The 24,468-nt window shown below is 37.0% G+C and overlaps 2 pseudogenes; both read right to left on the bottom strand.

Moving 5' to 3' along the window:
* The window catches only part of LOC109845863, a 28,335-nt pseudogene extending 19,271 nt beyond the window's left edge, over positions 1–9,064 (bottom strand).
* Positions 11,659–19,785, bottom strand: LOC109845862 (annotated as a pseudogene).

Raw genomic sequence — 24,468 nt, 5'->3', positions numbered from 1 at the left:
AAATAGGAGTGTCACAAACACTCCACCTTACATAAGCGACGCCCTCATCGTGACATGACAATTGGCACATCCCGGTATCACTAGGTTATGTGGACTCTAGAGGTGGCTCCCACCGCACTCACGCAATATAGCACTTAGCCCTACATAGCACTTAGCTTCACACTTCCGACTCGCAACTGCTATGATACAATTTTCACGCCCCGGGCCGCCGGGCCCATTGGTGCAGTATAAGCCGTGGGACCCACCAAGTGTAACACGTTTGGCTCAACCCACTACCAAAATCAACTAGCCGTGTTACACTTGAGTATTGGGCATACCTATTTAAGCAACTTAACTTCTCACTCATTTTTTGATGTAGGACTAAATAAGAAACAAAGACATGATTATATTATTTTTAACCTTTAGATTGAAAAGTTTCCATTCAATTTATTTCATATCATCAAGCTAAAAACTCGTGAAGAAAGGAATGTAGAACATGTCTTGCAAACATATATGAACGAAGATAGACAGTATAATCTTTATCAAACCAGTAATTATACATAGCCCCATGTAGAAAATTCCTGAGTTTCAGCATGTAATCATTATTTAATTATTTCTATATATGCCCCCTCCCCCACGAAAAAAGCTTACTTTTGTATAAAAAAATTTCACCGAAATGACCAGCCAGAAATCTTTGAGTTATTTCAACCAAAAAAATTCCAGCACAGGACATTAGGGAAAATTCTTAGTGGAATATTACCCTGTGCACCTTAGATTAATTTTAACTTTTTAAACCCATGAGTACTTTGTTTTTCTTTGAGTACTCCCACTTCTCTAATCCTTCTCTAAACGTGCTCTTGTCAGTTGCATCCCGTCTCCATTTAGGATAAATTTTATTAATTTAGGATTGCTAAATAATTTAGTTCATGGAAATGAAAAAGAATTTTTCTTTTTCCTTGAAGCATTCTCTGCATTTTCTTAGCCTAATAGTTTCTGAATCTTTTTTTTAAATCAATATATACAATAAACTATGTCCTTCTATGTGTAAACACAAATAAAAGGGAAATATAAGATTTTCAATTATGCTTATATAGCATTAAAGTTTTTATAGATAACATCTAGTCAACAAAAAGTTGGTATTCCGTTATAACAAGAGTTGCCTCTCGTCTAGAACTGAAAATACCTGTCCATGAGTGCAAGACAACATGGAGGTATGAGCATTTTCCTTCGCTAATTTGCATATTGCATTCAACAACTCAATCATCACAGGAAATATGACAGTGTTGAACGCCTCCTTCAGTGCCAATGCATGGGCTAAATTATTTATATCCTCTGATGTACAGGCAAAATGGAAAAACTCCAGTACCTAAAAAAGAATTTTGTAGAATCTGATGTCAAATATTAAGCATCAAATGAAATCTTTGAAACCATAGTTAGTCGTAGTTATAAAAAGAGGAAGCATAGAGTACCCACAATAAGGAACATCAAAAACTCACCTCAGCAATCTCAGCATTGTATTGACATTTCTGTTTCAAGAAGTATTCCACTGCCTTAACATCGTGGTTAGTTACTTTTTCAATCTTTTTCACTTCCAGAGCATCAGCTTTGCTGAAGCCACTAACTATACTTTCTAAATAAGACCTGGCATTCTCGCTAAAGCATTGAACCTCCTTGATTTTAGGTATTTCTGTTAATTTTAGCAACCATTTTACCTAAAAAAGAATCGCTTCAGATTAGCATTTTGCACTAAGTAGCCAACATGAAAATATAATTACAGTGGCCAGCTTTGTCAGATCATGAAGGGTAATGGAGAAAGAGGTAAACCTTTTTTTACTTGTAAGTTACATCTTTCTCCGTTACCCAAGACATGACTACACTATGACAAGTTTTAATTAAGACTGCTACCTATATCAAAGCAGAGGCTGGACGTTTTGTCAGATTGTAAAAAAAGCACACTAATAAGCATGACCTAAATAAACAATGTTCGGTGGACTCATACAGAAACTGCTAATACTACATCATATGCAAATTTATTAGAAGAGGGGTACTATTGTCAGATACGCATATCAAATATAAATATCCTAACGGTTCACAGAACCTTTTAGGCACAACTTTAAACCTTTTGAGCTAACTTATGCTTTAAACCTTTTTATCTAAATACCTGAGACATATTTTAATTTGTAAGCCAGACAAACAAGGATATCCAATCAATAACCACAGTTTCTTCATGCTTTACCAGAAACATTTCTTTATCTTTCGCTACAAAAATGATTGCATAATCTGCATTTAAATATGAAAACATTATTCTTAAAAAAAACATAATGTAAGACTAAAACTGTGCACTGGTGTTGAATAAAAAAACACTTATTAAATATGTATTCTTACAGGAGAATTTAATAAAAGTTACCTCGACCATTACACGGTAACGGATTAACCCATATTCACTAAAGAATGGGTGCAAATCGTTGCTTTCTGCAAATATCGGCCATCTAAAGGTGATAGAGCCAAATATGAGGAAAATTAAAGAAAAGGATCACCAAAAAATGTGATCATTCCGAATCAAACTTAATCATCAATGAAGATTCATAAGCCTAATTATTGGATTGAATACAGCTCATTATAAATTGGGGACTACCAAAGGATCATCTTAATTTATTTGAAAAAAATTAAGAACCTGAAATTCAAAATACAACAGTGGAAGCCCTACATTACATATCAAGAAGAAGAAAAAAAAGTGACCTATAGCATATGATATTTATTATTTCCTAAAAGTTTTATGCTCTATCCCAAAATATTCCCTCCCGTAAACTTATAAAATATCCTATCTTTATTCAAAAATCCCAAAGATGCCACTTTTGAGAAACATTTTAAGATTATAGTATATGAGATTTAAGAAAACATAGCAACGAAATAATCACAAAAAAGCAAAAAACAAGCATGTAGTCAATAAAAGGCAGGGCTTGTGTTCGTGAAAATTCTCCAGCCAGGAAACCAAGAATGAAGATCTTTACCTTCATAGTCGTGACTCCTTCTGAACTGCTCAGCGAAACCTTGAGTGGTTCGAATCGCCAAGGAGGGGTGGGCTGAATCCGAAACCTTAGTTGGCCTGATCGTCTGCTGATCGAAGTCGAAGAGGGAGAGGAGGAAAAGGGCGGCAAGAAAGTGAATGGAGCTTGAGGGGGTGATAAGAGCTTTTACATGGAGTTGCAAACAAGATCGAAACCCTAACCCTAGATTTTTAAGTGGGGAATTTCTTCGGGGTTTAGTGGAGCTGGAAAAAGGAGCCGCCTTTTTTTTAAGGAATCGGAGAGAGCGAGGAGCGAGCGCCTTGATTCATTTTATACGCGTTTCCTATGGAGGTTAGTGTTGGCCTTCTTATTTTGATGATGATTTACAAATAATTTATATTTAATATTGTTTGTCTAGTGTTTGTGTTTTATATTTATTCTAGGCAAACAATATGTTGGAGGTTGGATGGATTGCGCCATAACGATAATATCAAATGGAGGTTGGCGGAATAGTAGGTGAAGCTATATACAATTCAAGTTGAAGATCCAAGTTCAAGCTACATCCGTAAGATTACCAAGTCAAGCTATTGAAGATCAAGATCAAGCTTGGGTAATTTAGTTGAGGAGTTTATATTATATGTGTTAGTACCTTAAGCTCAATATAATATACACACACACATTTATTGGTTTCCATGTATAAATATAGTTATATATATACATATAGGTTTTGGTTTGATAGTTTTCAAGTTTTACTATGAAACAATTGAATATAATTAGAAAACATATTTTTGTTTCATACTTACATGCATATATATGATTTCATCAATATCAATTTTATTTAGTTCAATAAAATCATGTTTTATTGCATTATATTTGTATTTTGATAAAATACTATATTCATTATTTATAGACTTCATAACAATAGTTTACATCTTTCTTTAAGTCTATATAATCATTTTGTAAAGTTTCAAAATATGTTTTAGCCAAAATGTCAAAATTCATATGTTTATATTCTCATGTTTTGGACCTCTTTGCAAAATGATGATATCGTAGCATGTGTATTATCATGTCTACTATCATTTCTTAAAGTTTTACATTTTTTAAAATTTATTTGATATTTTTAAACAGGGTTTTAAAATCAGCATTTCACTTTCAAACCTGTAATATTATATATTTATTTGCGGTTGACCGCCACGGTCGACCGCGCCTTTAATTTTTCCTACGGAGCCAGCATAGACTTTCGCGATCGACCACCATGATCGACCGTCAGCTTAAAAATTCCCACGATCGACCGCCACGGTCGACCGCCAATGTTTCTGGAATTTTTTGAGTTTCGAAAGTGGCTCACGGTCGACCGTGAGTTTTCCACAGTCGACCGCCGCACTGTCAAATCTGCTCCAACAGCTAGTTTCTAGAGCTGTTGTTGAGCTGGTTTTTTGGTCTTTTCTTGGCTTTCTCTTGGCTTTGGGGTTTCATATAAATACCCCCTTATACTTTAGTTTTCAGTAGCAATCCAAGAGGTTTAACAAAGTTTTAATCAAGGGTTTAAGTTTGTTTAAAGTGTGTTTATAAGCTTTTAAGCATTTGAGTGTTTCGGTTTTGTGAATCAATTCCACAAGAGCTTAAGGAGATCATCTATTAAAGTTTGAGCTTCCAACTATTCTCCCTCCACCTCTTGATCTATTGGGAAGTTTTCTAAACTCTATTTCTAGCTTTTTTATATATTTGATTACCATTGTTATTAAGCTAGAATTATATTGAGTTTAGTTTTGACTTATATCTCATTGTTACACCACCCACATTGAGCTTATTGTATTTTCATACATAGTATATTTGGGTTGGTGAGAGTTGTAACAATTGAGTGTGAGCTTTCATTGTGTTCTCATCCATATTAGAGAATAATCATTTATTATATTTGTGCTTATTGTGAGATTCACTTTGTAATACACTTGTACACCGAGAGAAGTGTGTGTCGAGAGTCGGGGATCGTCCCAAGAGGAGTGCTGTCGGTTGACGAACCTAGGGAGAGGTTGTATCCGAGCACTTGAGGGAGACACGTCTAGTTCAATACTTAAGAGGGAGTAGAGTGGGATTGCAAGAGTATTGATTGTAAAGTTTTCGGTTAGCTAGAAAACCGAGTGTGAGGTGTATACGTTATTCGGATGAACGTAGAAAACCTAGTTGTGATAGTGGAGATCTCTTCGAGGTGAGGAACGGAGACGTAGGTCGTGGGGACCGAACTCCGTAATCATATCGTTTATTTGTGATTGCATTAGCGCACTTATTTTTTTATGTTCATATCTTATATCACCTTTGTTTATTGTTTGTTGATTATATTGCCCACTATCTAGTTTAGATTGTTTACCCTTGTGTTAATTATATATTCTTGCATATATCTCATAGTATATCTCATTGCTAGGATATATCCCTTAGTTCATTTTGCTTATCGTAGCTCATATATCTTGTTGTATTTCATACTTGCTAGGATAATTTGTTAATAAGTTTTAATTGGCATAAAATCAGATTAGATTAGCATAAGACTCTAATCACCCCCCCTCTAGGGTCTAACAATTGGTATCAGAGCTTGGGGCTCTTTGATTTAAGGTCTAACCACCTTGAGTTAAAGATCCAAGTTATCTTTTGTGCTAATCTAGTTATGATTACTTTTGTCTTGCTTGCATATTTTCACATATATATCATGAATATGAATATATTTCGTTTAGGCTATGATCCAAATATTGCTCCAAAATATAAGAATTTCCCTTATGCTCAATGGTGCTCTAAATTTAAAATATTTGTTGAATCTAGAAATATTGACTTATGGGAAGTTATTGATTGTGCTTATATTGTGCCCACATTGGAGAAATCCAAGTGGAGCAATCATGATAAGAAAATGTTTACAATGAACAATCTTTTGTTAGAATTTTTGCTTAATGCTTTTGACTCATCCTTCTCTAACAAATTTGTTCATTTTGATAGTGCTTACAAACTTTGGAAATTCATTGAAGCACATCAAGGGAACTTGGAGGCAATCCGACAAGCTTTGGAGGATTCTTCTTCAAGTTCATGTGGAGCATCATGTACACGACCACAAGGGGATAATTCTTGTGTAGTAAGCGATTCCGATTCCGATAATTATTTATCTATTGATGAACTCGCTTGTGCATATGAGAAATTATCACATGCCTACACTAAATTGGAAAATAATTTTATTGATCCCAAAAGCAAGCATGCTAGTTTAAAATCCGATCATGAGAAGTTAGCCTCCAATTTTGATATCATTTCTCAAGAAAATGTTGCTCTTAACGAAATTAATGATAAGTTAAAATTGGAAATTGAAAATTTGACTTCATCCATTTCTAGCTTAACTTATGCTAATAAAGATGCCATGCTAGAAGTAGAATGCACTAGAAATGAATTTGATTCTTTTAAGAATAACCATACATGCTCTACTTCTATTATCAATAATGTTGTGATCAATAATAAATTGAATCTTGTGAAAAACCGCATATCATGCTTAGAATTAACTTTTAACACATGCATTGGTAATCATAAGAAACTTATGGACAAGTGTGCTAAATCTAGTGCCATAACTTATAAATCACCTACACATTATGAACACTTGTATAGCAAAGTTTACAAGTTCTCCATTTGTGGTCGTAAAGGCCATTTAGCTAAATTTTGCTATGATGCATACAACTATAAAATGTCAATGCTCCTTGTGCATCTCATCAAGTCTCTTCATCACATGTACACACACATACACCTATTGTTCATCATAAGCATGCTAATGTGTATCACATGTACACACACATGCACCTTACATAAGCGACGTCCGCATCGTGACATGACAATTCGTACATCCCGGTGTCACTAGGTTATGTGGACTATAGAGGTGGCTCCCACCGCACTCACGCAATATAGCACTTAGCCCCGCATAGCACTTAGCTCCACACTTCCGACTCGCAACTACTATGATACAATTTGTCACGCCCCGGGCCGCCGGGCCCATTCGTACAGTACAAGTCGTGGGACCCACCAAGTGTAATATGTTTGGCTCAACCCACTCCCAAAATCAACTAGCCGTGTTACACTTGAGTCTTGGGCATACCTATTTAAGCAACTTAACTTCTCACTCACTAGCCGTGTTACACTTGAGTCTTGGGCATACCTATTTAAGCAACTTAACTTCTCACTCATTTTCTGATGTAGGACTAAATAAGAAACAAACTTGGGCATACCTATTTAAGCAACTTAACTTCTCACTCATTTTCTGATGTAGGACTAAATAAGAAACAAAAACAACATTATATTATTTTTAACCTTCATATTGAAAGGTTCCATTCAATTTATTTCATAGCATCAAGCTAAAAACTTGTGAAGAAAGGAATGTAGAACATGTCCTGCAAACATATATGAATGAAGATAGACAGTATAATTAGACAGTATAATCTTTATCAAACCAGTAATTATACATAGCCCCATGTAGAAAATTCCTAAGTTACTGCATTTCCTTAGTCTAATAGCTTCTGATTCTTTTTTTTTTTTAAATCAATATATACAAAATACAATGTCCTTCTATGTGTAAACACAAATAAAAGGGAAATATAAGATTTTCAATTATGCTTATATAGCATTAAAGTTTTTGTAGATAACATCTAATCAACAAAATGTTTGTATTCCGTTATAACAAGAGTTGCCTCTCATCTAGAACTGAAAATACCTGTCCATGTGTGTGAGACAACATGGAGATATGAGCATTTTCCTTCGCTAATTTGCATATTGCATTCAACAACTTAATCATCACAGGAAATATGACAGTGTTGAACGCCTCCTTCAGTGCCAATGCATGGGCTAAATTATTTATATCCTCTGATGTACAAGCAAAATGGAAAAACTCCAGTACGTAAAAAAGAATTTGTAGAATCTAATGTCAAATATTAAGCATCAAATGAAATCTTTGAAACAACAGTTAGTCGTATTTATAAAAAGAGGAAGCATAGAGTATCCACAACAAGGAACATCAAAAACTCACCTCAGCAATTTCAGCATTGGATTGACATTTCTGTTTCAAGAAGTATTCCACTGCCTTAACATCGTGGTTAGTTACTTTTTCAATCTTTTTCACTTCCAGAGCATTAGTTTTGCTGAAGCCACTAACTATACTTTCCAAATAAGACCTGACATTCTCGCTAAAACTTTGAACCTCCTTGATTTCAGGCATTTCTGATAATTTTAGCAACCATTTTACTTGAAAAAGAATGACTTTAGATTAGCATTTTGCACTAAGTAGCCAACATGAAAATAACTTCAGCGACCAGCTTTGTCAGATCATGATGGGTAATGGAGAAAGAGGTAAACCTTTTTTACTTGTATGTTACCTCTTTCTCCATTACCCAAGACATGACTACACTATGACAAGTTTTAATGAAGACTGCTATCTATATCAAAGCAGAGGCTAGACGTTTTGTCAGATTGTAAAAGAAAGCACACTAATAAGCATGACCTAAAAAAACAATGTTTGATGGACTCATACAAAAACTGCTAATACTACGTCATATGCAAATTTATTTGAAGAGGGGTACTATTGTCAGATATGCATATCAAATATAAATATCCCAACGGTTCACAGAACATTTTAGACACAACTTTAAACCTTTTGAGCTAACTAAGGCCTTAAGCCTTTTATCTAAATACCTAAGACATATTATGATTTGTAAGCCAGACGAACAACCACAGGTTCTTCATGCTTTACCAGAAACATTTCTTTATCATTCGCTACAAAAATGATTGTATAATCTACATTTAAATATGAAACCATTATTCTTAAAAAAAATAATGTAAGACCAACACTTTGCACCGGTGTTGAATAAAAAAGCACTTATTAAAAATGTATTCTTAAAGGAGAATTTAATGAAAGTTAACTCGACCATTACACGGTAACGGATTAACCCATATTCACTAAATAATGGGTGCAAATCCTTGACTTTCTGCAAATATAGGCCATCTAAAGGTGATAGAGCCATAATGCTAAAATACTCGAGATCAACAACCTCCTCTTTACGATGATGCTCCATCTAAAGTATTAAAGTTCACACAGCCAAAACATATTCAACCTGTTGTCCAAATATGAGGAAAATTGAAGAAAAAAGATCACCAAAAAAATTAGATCATTCCGGATCAAACTTAATCATCATTGAAGATTCATAAGCCCAATTATTGGATTGAATACAGCTCATTATAAATTGGGGACTTCTAAAGGATCATCTCAATTTATTTAAAAAAGTAAGAACCTGAAATTCAAAATACAACAGCAAAGCCCTACATTACAAATCCAGAAGAAGAAAAAAAGTGACCTATAGCATATGATATTTATTATTTACTAAAAGTTTTATGCTCTATCCCAAAATATTCCCTCCCGTAAACTTATAAAAAATCCTATATTTATTTAAAAATCCAAAAGATGCCACTTTTGAGAAACATTTCAAGATTATAGTATATGAGATTTAAGAAAACTTAGCAACGAAATAATCACCAAAAAGCAACAAACAAGCATGCATCAATAAAAGGCATGGCTTGTGTTCGTGAAAATTCCCCAGCCAGGAAACCGGTAATGGAGATCTTTACCTTCATAGTCGTGACTCCTTCTAAACTGCTCAACGAAACCCTAAGTGGTTCAAATCGCCGAGGAGGGGTGGGTTGAATCCGAAATCCTAGCTGGCATGATCGTCTACTAATCAAAGATGAAGAGGGAGAGGAGGAAAAGGGTGGCAAGAAACCAAACGGGGCTCGAGGGGGTGATAAGAGCTTTTCCTTGGATTTGCAGACTAGATCGATACCCTAACCCTAGATTTTTAAGGGGGGAATTTGTTTGGGGTTTAGGGGAGCGGGAAAAAGGAGCCGCCTTTTTTTTAAGGAATCGGAGAGAGCGAGGAGCGAGCGCCTTGATTCATTTTATACACGTTTTCTGTGGAGGTTAGGTTTAGTTCATTAGATATTTTCTTTAAAAGGAAGGTAAATGATGGATAATCTAATAATGCATATAGATTTTTAGCGAAACTTTGTTGTAGGTCCCTCATGTGCTAGCCAAGTATCGTTTCAGTCCTTTCGGATCATTAATATTTAGAAGTCGTCAACCACAGTCATTAATATTATCATTGTCATCAATCTATGTTCTTTTTCAAATTTAGAAATAATCAGGCTATTTTTTGTACGTCCGCTTGCTTACTGCAATACAAATATATCATTTTTCTTTTCTTTTTTTTTCCTTTTTTTCTCATTTTTCCATTTCTCAAAACTCTTCATACTTATCATAATAATAGTTGCATGAGATCCCAAGCTATAGGCACTGTTTCTGAGAAAAGAACAGAATATTAAGCTGATGAAACTTAAGTTAATTCAAGTAGTAATGAGAAAAACTTGATACAACAGCGATCATAAAATTCAACAGAACAATAAACTTTTTACTGTCAACAGGTTTTGCCAAATATTTACTCTTCGAGTTCGAAGCAAACTATACTCTTTTGAGGCACATTAGAGAAAGAACTAGAGTGATTCTTGTAAGTGATTTTTGTTTTTGCATATTTAGATGTTGATTATGCATATTTTGATGTAATTAGAGAATCAACTGTGTTTTTCGGATCTGGATTCTCTTTACTTATGTGATAATAAATACGGTCTAATTCTCTCAATCTTTACCACGTATCTCAATTCTTATAGACGAGATCACGCCACATAAAATTCCCACCGGATATTTTGATAGTTGTTTTCAAGTGTACTAGTAGTTTTAAGACCATACAGATGTTAAAGTTTGAGAGAGTGAAACAGGACAACAAATAACTGCATCTAAACATGTAAAAAACAAGAAATCTATGTTGTGAACAAAAAGAGAATACTAAGGCAGAATCGTCCCACCAATACCAGTATACCACACATAGGTTTGTTGATATTTACAGATTCAAGTACCCAGATACTTTATTTCAAAGGAAAAGAACACAAGAATATTGTTCAAATCGCATAAACAAGAATTACTATTGCATCCTGCGGAAGGGGTAGTTACCAAAAATCAATATAAATATAAGTGTCGAGGTAAACAAACTTTAAGTATTTCAAATGAAAACAAACTATCAAGGAGACAATTGACACAACGGGGGAAAACCTGCGTGGGGGCATAAATCCAATAATCAAATCCCCCGACTTACAATATAACAGCTGAAGCATTCTGATTCCTGTATGTTGATCACAAATAGAAGTACCAGGAGAATACAAAATACAATTGACTCAAGGAGAATACAATGAAATTAACAATACACGGAAGCATACCTGTGTTGCTTCTCCTGCTTGCAAAATACAATTGACTCAAGGAGAATACAAAATACAATTGACTCAAGGAGAATACATTTCTTGTATTTGAAGCCTCCTGCTTGCAATTTTCTTCCTCCAGGCCATTAGTAAAAGAACCAAATGAAATTGATTGCACTGGTCTAAAGATCACCCAACAATGCTACAAGCTTATTCAATTTCGTTTTCCTTTTGTTAATTTACCCTTGCAAGCTTACACAATAATACAAACACAAACGGTTTGAGGTATCAACTGCCTTTGCGTATAATGAAAATGCAAAGGGGAAGTAACATGAACCACGAATAGTTCAATTAGTAAAATTTTCATCTCGTTCATTCAACGTTTGTTTCAATAGCTATAAAAGCCTGAACCCATTCACCAAATCCACATGATCGTCGATAGACTTAGACAACTTCTCTGCTTCTCCAATGTATGACTAGGGAGTCAAATTCAAGAGAACACTCTTTGCTTCTTCTGGCAATTGCGAGCCATTAGTGAACTTTTGAATGCTCTCCTTGCTGACAACTCTTCCTCTGGTGAGATCCTTCAGCTTCTCATATGCCTCTGGGATATTGTATCTGCGCATAACCTAATGCAAGAAAACAAGAGAGAGTCCATCAAAAACAAGGGTCTATTTTATTATTTAATATTATTGGTTATTTTGATGTTGATTGAGCAAATGATACTCTTGATAGTGTCTAGTTGGCAGATATTGTACTTTTATTGGAGGAATATGGTGATCTCATGATGAAGCAGACTATCGTGCCATGATTTATTGCTAAGGTTGATTATCAAGTTATGGCTCTCGCTGCTTGAGGGATTATGTTGATTAAATACCTTCATCAGGAGATAGGTGTGTTTCTACCTCAGGCTATGGAAATACATCGTAATAATTAGGTTTTGGCGTATGTTGCCAATGGTACAAACTAAGTCTCATGAGAACAGGAAGCCTATAAAGGTTGATTGTCACTTTATTATGAAATGATATTGAGCAAAATGTCACTTCACTTGTCAATTCAGATAGATAGGTAACGATATCCCTAAAACATTACCTTTTTTAGAGGAGGGGTTGGGGGAGAGGAAGGAGAAGGGAATTTTTTGATTAGATTTAACTAGCTAAAAATGATAGGTCTATATACTCTTCCAGCTTAAGAAGGAATGCTAGAATAATAGTTCCTAACTAGACCATCATTGATACTTAATGTAATTATATTCTATTTGTTTTCAAGTGAAAATACCCCTCTCTTGGACTGTCATCTTTCCCAACATATAGTCAAAATACAGGGGGAGGTGGAATTAGATGTCTTATATAAAACCTTCAAAAACAATACAACATACAAGCAGACCTTTGATATTACATCATATAACCAACAAAAGCAGAAAAAAGAAAAATTATACAAAAGCAGTCATAATAAAGTCTAAAGGGAAGTGCAGTGCACTGTCAGGACTTACTGTTTGTATTGGTTCTGCAAGCACCTCCCACACCTGGTCCAGGTCTTCATTGAGACGAGACTCATTTACCTACATATGATGGAGAAGAAATAAAGAATTAAGAAGCGAAGAGAGTTACAAAGTAGTGTAATTTCATGAGTCATGTCATTATTAAATATGTAATTTGCAATGAGACATATTAATGGCACTGTATCAAAAATGTACAATCAAAGTATTATTACTTTAAAATAATGAGCTTTAAACTTCAAACTAATTTGGGCAAGTTTCAGAATAAACTTGATTAAATGTAGGGGTGGCAAATTATGACCCGGCCCATCAACCCGACCCGACCCGACCCGTTTATATTGGGTACGGGTCAAGTTATTTGGGTCGGGTCATAAACGGGTCAACCCGAACTGACCCATTTATTAGATGGGTAAATTAGGGTTGACCCGAAATGACCAATGTAACCCAATACCGACACGTTTAATTCTAAACAGGTTGCAAACTCCAAATATGTAGATCTCTTCGTCGTCTTCATCCTCCTCCTTCTCCTCTCTCTCCTCTTCCTTCGACCCCTAGTTTCCCGCCAGGTCCAGCATCTCCGGCACGATCGGCTGCATCTCGGCCCTCATCGACATCGAGCCAGCATTTCAACGGTAGAGATCGGTCGTGGTTCCGCTCGTACGAATGAGATCGGAGGAGGATAAGGGGAGGTCGGAGAAGAGGAGGAAATGGGTGCCCGACGTGCTCTACGACCTGGCAAGCTACGGGAAGCTGGAGAACCTGTCGCTGTCGAGGAACTACTTCACCTCGATGGGGGAGAGCTGCTGGGATTTGGTCGAGAGTGGATCTCTGGATCTGAGGAGGAACTACATTGTGGGGTTGAAGGGTCAGTGGTCAACCTAGGAGTGCGCAGGTTTTTTTCTAAAGCCTAGGTTCTGTCCGGTTTTGACTTTTATGTCGTTCGTCGGAGTGCGGCGACGGCCAAAAAGGTGGGGACCGTGGTTTATAATGCTTTGAATAAGCGGCAACCTAATCCTTAATTAGGATTGTTATTAAAAGGGTCAATCTCTTGTACAATCTATGTAGCAGTATTGCATATTTTGACTCATGATTGTCGAAAGAGTCAAAAGAATTTCATCTTGATCTATATAGTATCCATGATCTTGAACTGAGATTTGATAAACGGGTCATTCAGGTTATATGGGTCGGGTTGGGTAACCAGTTTAATAAACAGGTCGGATCGTATTGACTCATTTGTTAAACAGGTCGGGTAGGGTCATACTTATATGGGTTGGGTCAACTATGACCCTACCCGACCTAACTCGACCCATTTACCACCCCTAATTAAATGTTAACATTAGGATTGTCTTTATACGTCGGCAGCATATTGAGCAAAAAGGAGCTTTTGCCACTTTTAGATGTATCTTTCTTCGCATCAACTACTCGGACGTACAGACAGAATTTTTTCAAAAGAATCATGCCAGATATCGTAGTTATGGATCCCAAATAATAGATCTAAAGGAAATTGAAAAGGATAGCAAAGACATAGTTCATCCAATATTTTTGAGGGAAATGGTTAGTACAATTTTAGATAAGAAATACTTATATAGAAAAAACTTAAACATCCGCAAAATCATATATATTATTAGACGGATGTACATTGGATAGAAATTATGTTGACAGCAAGACAAGAATTCATCTTGAAATGGATCCACATTTCTATGATCTTGTAATTCAGAGAATTTATCATCTTGCATTAGTGACGAATTCAAATTCAACATATGCCCAACCCAAATAGTTAAAGCAAGAACAGAACAAACAACACACATGAAGCAATGAACGACGACAACGAGACATTTCCTACCAATAACACATCTAGCTTTATATCTAATTCTCTAGTGATAACCATCTCATACAGATTTTACTACTAACCTAAAGCTTCCGGATTCCTTGTAGTGCACTTTTGTATGCCAAGAGAGAATACCCAGATCCAATATCCAAATTCCTCAAAACAGTGGAATCGGTCGAATCCCTCCGTTAATGATTACACATGCAATAAGTATAGTATCACTTTATCAGAATGAGACACTAAGACATGTTTTTTTAACTGTGATATAGCACTGAACTTCACATTAGGTACTCCTCAAGAACCATGAATAAAGATGAAAAAGTAAATGATACACACCTACATACGAGAGATGTGCAATTTCGAGCTGAGAACAGATAAAATAGCATTAGCCAAACACAAGTTGCCCTCACTATTCTCAAAATCAATGGGATTAACTTTATGAGGCATAGTTGAAGATCCAATCTCCCCAGCCTTGGTCATCTGGAAAGCAAAAGTATCATGAAATTGTTAAATTCCAAATTGGAAGTTTGGGAGCTAAAATTGTTCCTAATATTTTAGGGGTATAGTGTGGAGAAATTTGGGGAATTCAGTTTTTGTGTGTTTTTTGCATATTCTGTGTCATAAGTCGACTTATGCACAGGCATAAGTCGACTTATGGTAAGCCGACTATAAGTCGACTTACGTTCTGCTCTAGAATCGTTGTTTTTTGTCTCTGGCAAGTCAACTTATGGTGTCTGTTAAGTCGACTTATGATATGTTCTCCAGTTAGTGTTTTTCGCTCTGCCAAGTCGACTTGTGGCCTCTGTTAAGTCGACTTACGACGAGTTTTCTGCACAGTTAGAGTTCCTATTTGGATTCCGTTTGGGTTTCTGTTTTGGTACAAATAGGAACACAATTTTAAGGGTTTGGTGATAGCAAATTGGGGATATTTGGAGTACAGAAAAGAGATATTTTCTGAGATATTTGTTTAGGGTTTTGTTTGGAGAGATTAAGAGCTTATTGATGAGATTAATTTGTTCCTTCGAGTGATTTGTAATCTCAATTTGTACTCTTTCTCTATTAGTGAAAGCCCCATCCCCTACTTGCCCCGTGGACGTAGGTAACTTGCCGAACCATGTAAATCTCTTGTGTTATTGGTGATTGTGCTTGTTCAATTTTGTTGTGATCTCTCTTATTTGGCTTGTGTGCTTCGACCGCTTCCGCGCCACGCACAACATATAGTGGTCAAGCATAAGAAATTTACCTACTTAAAATAACCTAACGAAATATAGCTCCATATGTCCTGATGAAAATCAGTCAGGATGTTATTAAACTGAACAACTGCATTGAAAAGCTTTGCGATATAGTCATGCGGCTCAATCTGTATACGGAGCAAGCAACAGGCTCAGATAGAGAGTATGCATGCAAGTCAAGTGTCATTCATTCATAGGCCACATTGACGTAACCTTTCAGACAACACAAACTTAAAAAAATATTAGCTGGCACTGCAATTCCATTATTATTTATGCACTAACTTGTTGGTGTAGAATAGGCTAATTGATAAATGTACTGTAATTCCAAGATAGATGGATAACCTACAAGTGTAGGTTGGTGTAGAATAGGCTAATTGATAAATGTACTGTAATTCCAAGATAGATGGATAACCTACAAGTGTATCTACTTATTATCAAGCATGCACATGATAGTATCTACTTACTATATGAATCACCTTTTTTAAGCTCTTGAAACGTGAAATGGCAAAAAAACCTACATTTCAGTCACCTGAGTCGATTGCAAAACTCATATTAAAGAAAATCCTGAGGCTCTATTAGTTATACACATTTACAGTTAGTATACTTGCCTAAATCTTCATGAGGACTGTTTACTAGTAAACAAGTTCAAGCAGAGAACAATGAATACAAGTAGCAGTGTCAAAAAAGTACAGGTAAATAAAGTACTCCTCCCATTAATGAAACCTATCCAAGTCATTCACAAAGAAAAAACCATATCAAAATCGTCTATGCACTACTTAATTACCCAAAAAAAAATCCATCAAGCTGAAATGAATTAGATAGGTAAAACCTTGCAAAGAGAAAAGTAGCAGAAGTAAATAAACATGCCTGTGTCACGTAAGGGTTGAAATCTAACCCAAAGAGGTCACGAACTCAGCTGCAACAGTTGGCCAGTCAGTATCAGGATATGCAACTTTATGTGCATTGTAGTTTCCAACAGCTCCAGCACACTTGCCCAATATTTGCACTTTGTAAAGGTCTTCCCTACTTCACTTAGTCTGAAAGCAAAATTTGCCATCTCCTTTCCCAAAGTAGTGGGTGAAGCAGGCTACAAAGGGAGTTAGAAGATATCAGAACTAAACCACATAAACCTATTACAAAAGCAAATCGTTTATTCCTGTAGCATAACGATGAAAATTATCAATATGATATTTTAGCTGCTTTGACCAGTCAACTTAGTATATGTCCACTTCTAATATTGGCCATGTCACATCCCGGCCTGATGGGCCCATTGGTGTGGTACAAGCCGTGGGACCCAACAAGTGAAACGTGTTGTTTGGCTCAATCTACTACCAAAATTAACTAACCGATGTTACACTTAAATAATTTAAGCCACTTAAATTCTCACTCATTTCCTAATGTTGGACAAAATAGGTGTGTCACAAACACCTCACCTTAAATACCTCATCGTGACATGACAATTGGCACATCCCGGTATCACTAGGTTATGTGGACTCTAGAGGTGGCTCCCACCTCACTCACGCAATATAGCACTTAGCCCCGCATAGCACTTAGCTCCACACTTCCAACTCGCAACTACTATGATACAATTTGTCACGCCCTGGGCCGCCGAGCCCATTTGTGCAGTACAAGTCGTGGGACCCACCAAGTGTAACAAGTTTGGCTCAATCCACTGCTAAAATCAACTAGCCGTGTTACACTTGAGTCTTGGGCATACCTATTTAAGCAACTTAACTTCTCACTCATTTTTTGTTGTAGGACTAAATAAGAAACAAAGACATGATTATATTATTTTTAACCTTCAGATTGAAAAGGTTCCATTCAATTTATTTCATAGCATCAAGCTAAAAACTCGTGAAGAAAGGAATGTAGAACATGTCTTGTAAATATATATGAACGAAGATAGACAGTATAATCTTTATCAAACCAGTAATTATACATGATGTATTAGCCCCATGTAGAAAATTCCTGAGTTTCAGCATGTAATAATTATTTAATCATTTCTATATATGCCCACCCCCCCAAAAAAAGCTTACTTTTGTATAAAAAATTTCACCGAAATAACAAGCCTGAAATCTTTGAGTTATTTCAACCAAAAAATCCACCACCAGGACATTAGGGAAAAATTCTTAGTGGAATATTACCCTGTGCACCTTAGATTAAGTTTAACTTTTTAAACCCAAGAGTACTTTGTTTTTCTTTGAGTACTCCCACATCTCTAATCCTTCTCTAAACGTGCTCTTGTCAGTTGCATCCCTTCTCCATTTGGGATAAATTTCATTAAGAATTTAGGATTGCTAAATAAATTAGTTCATGGAAATGAAAAAGAATTTTTCTTTTTCCTTGAAGCATTCTCTGCATTTTCTTAGTCTAATAGCTTCTGATTCTTTTTTTTAAATCAATATATACAATAAACTATGTCCTTCTATATGTAAACACAAATAAAAGGGAAATATAAGATTTTCAATTATGCTTATATAGCATTAAAGTTTTTATAGATAACATCTAATCAACAAAAAGTTGGTATTCCGTGATAATAGGAGTTGCCTCTCATCTAGAACTGAAAATACATGTCCGTGAGTGCGAGACAACATGGAGATATGAGCATTTTCCTTCACTAATTTGCATATTGCATTCAACAACTCAATCATCACAGGAAATATGATAGTGTGGAACGCCTCCTTCAATGCCAATGCATGGGCTAAATTATTTATATCCTCTGATGTACTAGCAAAATGGAAAAACTCCAGTACCTAAAAAAGAATTTTGTAGAATTTGATGTCAAATACTAAGCATCAAATGAAATCTTTGAAATCACAGTTAGTCGTAGTTATAAAAAGATGAACATAGAGTACCCACAACAAAGAACATCAAAAACTCACCTCAGCATCTCAGCATTGGATTGTCATTTCTGTTTCAAGAAGTATTCCACTGCCTTAACGACGTGGTTAGTTACTTTTTCAATCTTTTTCACTTCCAGAGCATCAACTTTGCTGAAGCCACTAACTATACTTTCTAAATAAGACCTGGCATTCTCGCTAAAGCTTTGAAGCTCCTTGATTTCAGGTATTTCTGATAATTTTAGCAACCATTTTACCTAAAAAAGAATCACTTCAGATTAGCATTTTGCACTAAGTAGCCAACATGAAATTAAGTATAGTGGCCAGCTTTGTCAGATCATGATGGGCAATGGAGAAAGAGGTAAACCTTTTTTACTTGTAAGTTACCTCTTTCTCCATTACCCAAGACATGACTACACTATGACAAGTTTTAATGAAGACTGCTACCTATATCAAAGCAGAGGCTGGACGTTTTGTCAGATTATAAATGAAAGCACACTAATAAGCATGACCTAAATAAACAACGTTCGATGGACTCATACAAAAACTGCTAATACTACAACATATTCAAATTTATTAGAAGAGGGGTACTATTGTCAGATATGCATATCAAATATAAATATCCCAACGGTTCACAGAACATTTTAGGCACAACTTTAAACCTTTTGAGCTAACTAAGGCTTTAAACCTTTTATCTAAATACCTGAGACATATTATGATTTGTAAGCCAGACGAACAAGGATATCCAATCAACAACCATAGTTTCTTCATGCTTTACCAGAAACATGTCTTTATCATTCGCTACAAAAATGATTGTATAATCTACATTTAAATACGAAACCATTATTCTTAAAAAACATAATGTAAGACTAACATTGTGCATTGGTGTTAAATAAAAAACACTTATTAAATATGTATTCTTCCAGGAGAATTTAATGAAAGTTACCTCGACTGTTACACGGTAACGGATTAACCTATATTCACTAAAGAATGGGTGCAAATCCTTGACTTTCTGCAAATATCGGCCATCTAAAGGTAATAATGCCATAATGCTAAAAGACTCAAGATCAGCAACCTCTTTTTGACAATGATGATCCATCTAAAACATTAAAGTTCACACAGCCAAAATATATTCAACCTGTTGTCCAAATATGAGGAAAATTGAAGAAAAATGATCACCAAAAAAATTAGATCATTCCGGATCAAACTTAATCATCATTGAAGATTCATAACCCCAATTATTGGATTGAATATAGCTCACTATAAATTGCGGACTGCCAAAGGATCATCTCAATTTATTTAAAAAAATTAAGAACGTGAAATTCAAAATACAACAGTGGAAGCCCTACATTACAAATTCAGAAGAAGAAAAAAAAAGTGACCTATAGCATATGATATTTATTATTTACTAAAAGTTTTATGCTTTATCCCAAAATATTCCCTCCTGTAAACTTATAAAAAATCCTATCTTTATTAAAAAATCCAAAAGATGCCACTTTTGAGAAATATTTCAAGATTATAGTATATGAGATTTAAGAAAACTTAGCAACAAAATAATCACAAAAAAGCAAAAAACAAGCATGCAGTCAATAGAAGGCAGGGTTTGTGTTTTTAAAAATTCCCCACCTAGGAAACCGGTAATGGAGATCTTTACCTTTGTACTCATGACTCCTTCTGAACTGCTCAACGAAACTCTAAGTGGTTCGAATCACCGAGGAGGGGTAGGCTGAATCCAAAACCCTTGCTGGCCTGATCGTCTACTGATCGAAGATGAAAAGGGAGAGGAGGAAAAGGGTGGCAAGAAAGCGAACGGGACGCGAGGGGGTGATAAGAGCTTTTCCATGGAGTTGCAGACGAGATCGAAACCCTAACCCTAGATTTTTAAGGGGGGGATTTGTTCGGGGTTTAGTGGAGCGGGAAAAAGGAGCCGCCTTTTTTTTTTAAGGAATCGGAGAGAGCGAGGAGCGAGCACCTCGATTCATTTTATACGCATTTCATGTGGAGGTTAGATTCAGTTCATCAGATATTTTCTTTAAAAGGAAGGTAAATAATGGATAATATAATAATGCATATAGACTTTTGGCAAAACTTTGTTGTAGGTCCCTCATATGGTAGCCAAGTACCGTTTCGGTCCTTTCGGATCATCTATATCCTATTACTAAAAACTCTTACCCTTGAAAACGCCACTTGGAAAAAATGACACATACCATTAAAAACGCCACCCGACAAAAATATTTATTCCTATCTTCTTCTACCGCTTCGTTCCTAGCTCCGTCGCTTCAGATTCCAAAGCTCTGATGCATCTTCGTTTTACCCTTTCTTCAATGACACATGCCCTTTCTTCTACCTCCTCACTCTTAACAATTTCCCCCACATTATTGGTTTTACCTTTTCTTCAATCTGACCCTCCAAGGGATAGGTCACTTCAATCATACCCTTCAAGCCACGGGTCACTTTAATCCGACCCTCCAAGCCGCGGGTCACCCAAGTCTGACCCACACTAGGACCGAGACAGGAGACACTCTGCACCAATCTTTCTGATTCTGTTGAGTTCCGCCCCTGCTCTGATTGATCCGATACTTCTAATGAAGCCTCGCGGTAGTGTAGACTCGTTCAAACACAAGAAGCCAATGTCGGATCATCTGGGTCCTTTGTACAAGGATCAAAGCAAAGTTGTGATCAAAGAGCGCTTGGGTCTGGTGCCTGAACCCCGAGCAACTACTCGAACTAAGGGTCGCACATGCCCTCACAACAAGTCAGAGCCTTCCCATAATGGGAAAGCCCCTATAACTGACCACCTTGGACGACGAATTGAAGTACAAGAGCCCGTCAAGAGTTCATGCTTACAAATGCGTGTCTCTAAATGTGTGACTCTTGAGAACGCCAACAAGGCGGCAAATCCCCAGAAAGAAACATATTCGTCTGACGATGACAACGTTATACCTGGGAAGTCATACCAATACATGATAGATTGCTTCGGTCATTATGCTGACGAGTTGTACTATCGGGCTGGGGTTACGAATAAATCTCGAAAGAGAAGTACCCGGGAAGCAGACCCTCACTGTCCGTGCATCGAGATTATCAGGGCAGTATTATTGGTGTGTAGTTACTACAAGACTGCTCCATAGAGGGTCTCAGTATTCGAGAGGATCTCTAATGAAACGACCAAGTCCAAACCAAAGCATTTCCGCAAAAAACGATCGGCTATTCGAGATGACGAATTCCAAGAAGTTACCATCAATATGGTCAATAAGGGAAAGTCCTTGACTATTTTAAGTGGTTCTCTCCCCGACATTTCTCCAGGAAAAAGAGTTAATTCGGGAATAGCCCAACTGATGTCTCGACTCCAGGTGGAAGGGTCAGACCTAAACAATCCGGAGTCACAGTTAATATGGCTGATAGGGGAAAGTCGATTCAACCCTTTGGTTCTGACCCTCTCATATCGCATCGTCTAACCCAGTTGCGATCGGTAACCATTAGACAAAAGGATTATCAGAGGATGTAGAAGGGATTATCCTCAGATGATGAAGCATCAGATGCTAATTCCGCCATCGCTTCTGATAATACGGTGTCCAGCCCAGGATAATCTCGCGAGGCATTCATGATTAACACTAAGGAAGTAGCCAAAATGGTTGAGGATGCTTTAGCCAAGCAGAAAGAAGCATTCAAAATCGAAATGGAAATGACTATACACGAGATGAGACAAGAGTACGGCCAACAGATCCGAGCCTTGTCAAATCAGATAGGTGAATCCAGTCGTCGCAACAATGCTAACCAAGCAGATAGCGATTTAGATGTGGATGAACACCTTAATACTGATAACCCTCTCATTAACCAGAACGCTGGGGGTGGCCCCATTGAGAATAACGACGTCGGGGGTGGTCCCACCAATGATGACAACACTGGGGGTGGCCCCATTGTTCCTCCTCAATATCAACCAAGGAAGGATACGAGCAAGGATGAAAAGATAAAAGATCTCGAGAGCAAAGTCAACGCTCTGATGTTTACTCGAGAGGTGAAGAAGACCAGTATTCCATGTCCTTGCCCGAGAGAGTGGGAGTCGATCCCATATCCGGTGAAGTTCAACCTCATTAACTTTACGCCATTTGATGGGAAGAGCTCGCCCACTCAGCATCTGATCTACTTCAAATCTCAGTTGGGCATGATCTCCAGTAATGAAGCATTGATGGTCCAGTCATTCGTTGGCACCCTTCGCGGGCCCGCCTTTGATTGATACCGCCGTCTCAAACCTAGAAGCATCAATAGCTGGGATGACCTAGAGAACCTGTTTCTCGCTCACTTCTTTGATGATGATGCCGAGGTGTAAATCAGGACACTCTTTGATGAGAAATAGGAAGATGATGAGACGGTCGACGACTTCGTCAAGCGCTTCCAGATTAAGGCAATGAACTGCTGAGATCCTATCACAGAGGACTTCATCCTCCAAACCTATCACAACAACCTCTCTTTGGATATGTTGGAAGTTATGTGAGTAGCACCCTCCAATACCTGAAAAGAGTTGAAGATACGCGGAGAGCGGGCTGAATGCTTCCTTAGAAGGAAAAAGGCCGAGAGGAGCCGATCGACAGCCAATCCCCCGAACTCAAGCTTCGTCTTTCGGGGTAAGGGGAAGGCACCCACAACAGTTGTTGATGGTAATCAGACATCGCAACAATAACCCTGAAGACAGCAAAAGACTTCGGATCTGAAATTCCAAAAAGAGTACTCTTTCAATGAGAAGACGTTCCAGCTATTTTCGAATCTCTCCTTGAAAATAACAAGATCAAGCTACCACCTATCGCAGATCAGGAGGAAGTTGATAATACTACGGATCCGAAGTACTGTGCATACCACAGGAGGATCCTCCCACCAAGGCTTGCTTTGCTCTCAAGAATAGCATATAAACCTTCGTTGAAGTCGGCGTCATAACATTAAACTAAGTCCAATGAGAGCGGCAAAACTCTAACAGGTATATGAGTCTAAACTGTTTCCTTTCTTTCACGGGATGTTCCTGAAGGGTGCCATGCTTGGTATTCTTAAGGATAACCGGGTCATCCAACTAAGTACAATGTTAGACCCGGTTTTGCAAGGGAAGCTGGCGTGGATGATTCATGTAACGGGAAGTTCCCGGAAGAATGCTACATGTAATTTTCTTAGGGATAACCCGATCATTACGAACAAAGTGATAGACACTAAACCCCCACTGTGATTTCCGAACACTCTTTTGATGAGACGAGATTCGATCACTTCGTTGGATCAATCTTCCCTCACAAAACTCCTATTGGTGTTTGACGACTCACAGTCTTCCACCACAAAATCTCCCAGCGATCAGACTAATTGACGGTAGGACCACCAAAATTCCTTTCGGTTGAATCCACTAAAACTTCTGATGCATCTGTGCACTCAACATTCCCATGGTTAAAGTCTAGACATATTACTTGGAATTTTATTATCCTGATCATTGACGATTGTCAAACCCCTCCGTGTTAAGTAATTATCACTTAACACCAGAAACCCCCTCTGAGTTAGTTGTACAAGTCAACACTCCCATTGTGATTTGTACTCCCACTCTCACTGTCTACCTAGTTAAACCTTTCTACAGTTAGGGCCACAACCAAAATCCCCTCTCGATTCCTCTAATGAACGAGAGGTCCATGAATCGAGGGATCAAACCTTCCAACAGTTAGGATCATCTCAAACCTCCCACTCGGTCAAACCTTCCTACAGTTAGGGCCAAAACCAAAATCCCCTCTCGATTCCTCCAATAAATGAGAGGTCAGCT

The sequence above is a fragment of the Asparagus officinalis genome, chromosome 6, assembly GCF_001876935.1.
Source record: "Asparagus officinalis chromosome 6, Aspof.V1, whole genome shotgun sequence".
Lineage (NCBI taxonomy): Eukaryota > Viridiplantae > Streptophyta > Magnoliopsida > Asparagales > Asparagaceae > Asparagus > Asparagus officinalis.
The sequence above is the reverse complement of the archived record's forward strand: the minus strand, read 5'-3'. Positions and strand labels throughout refer to the sequence as shown.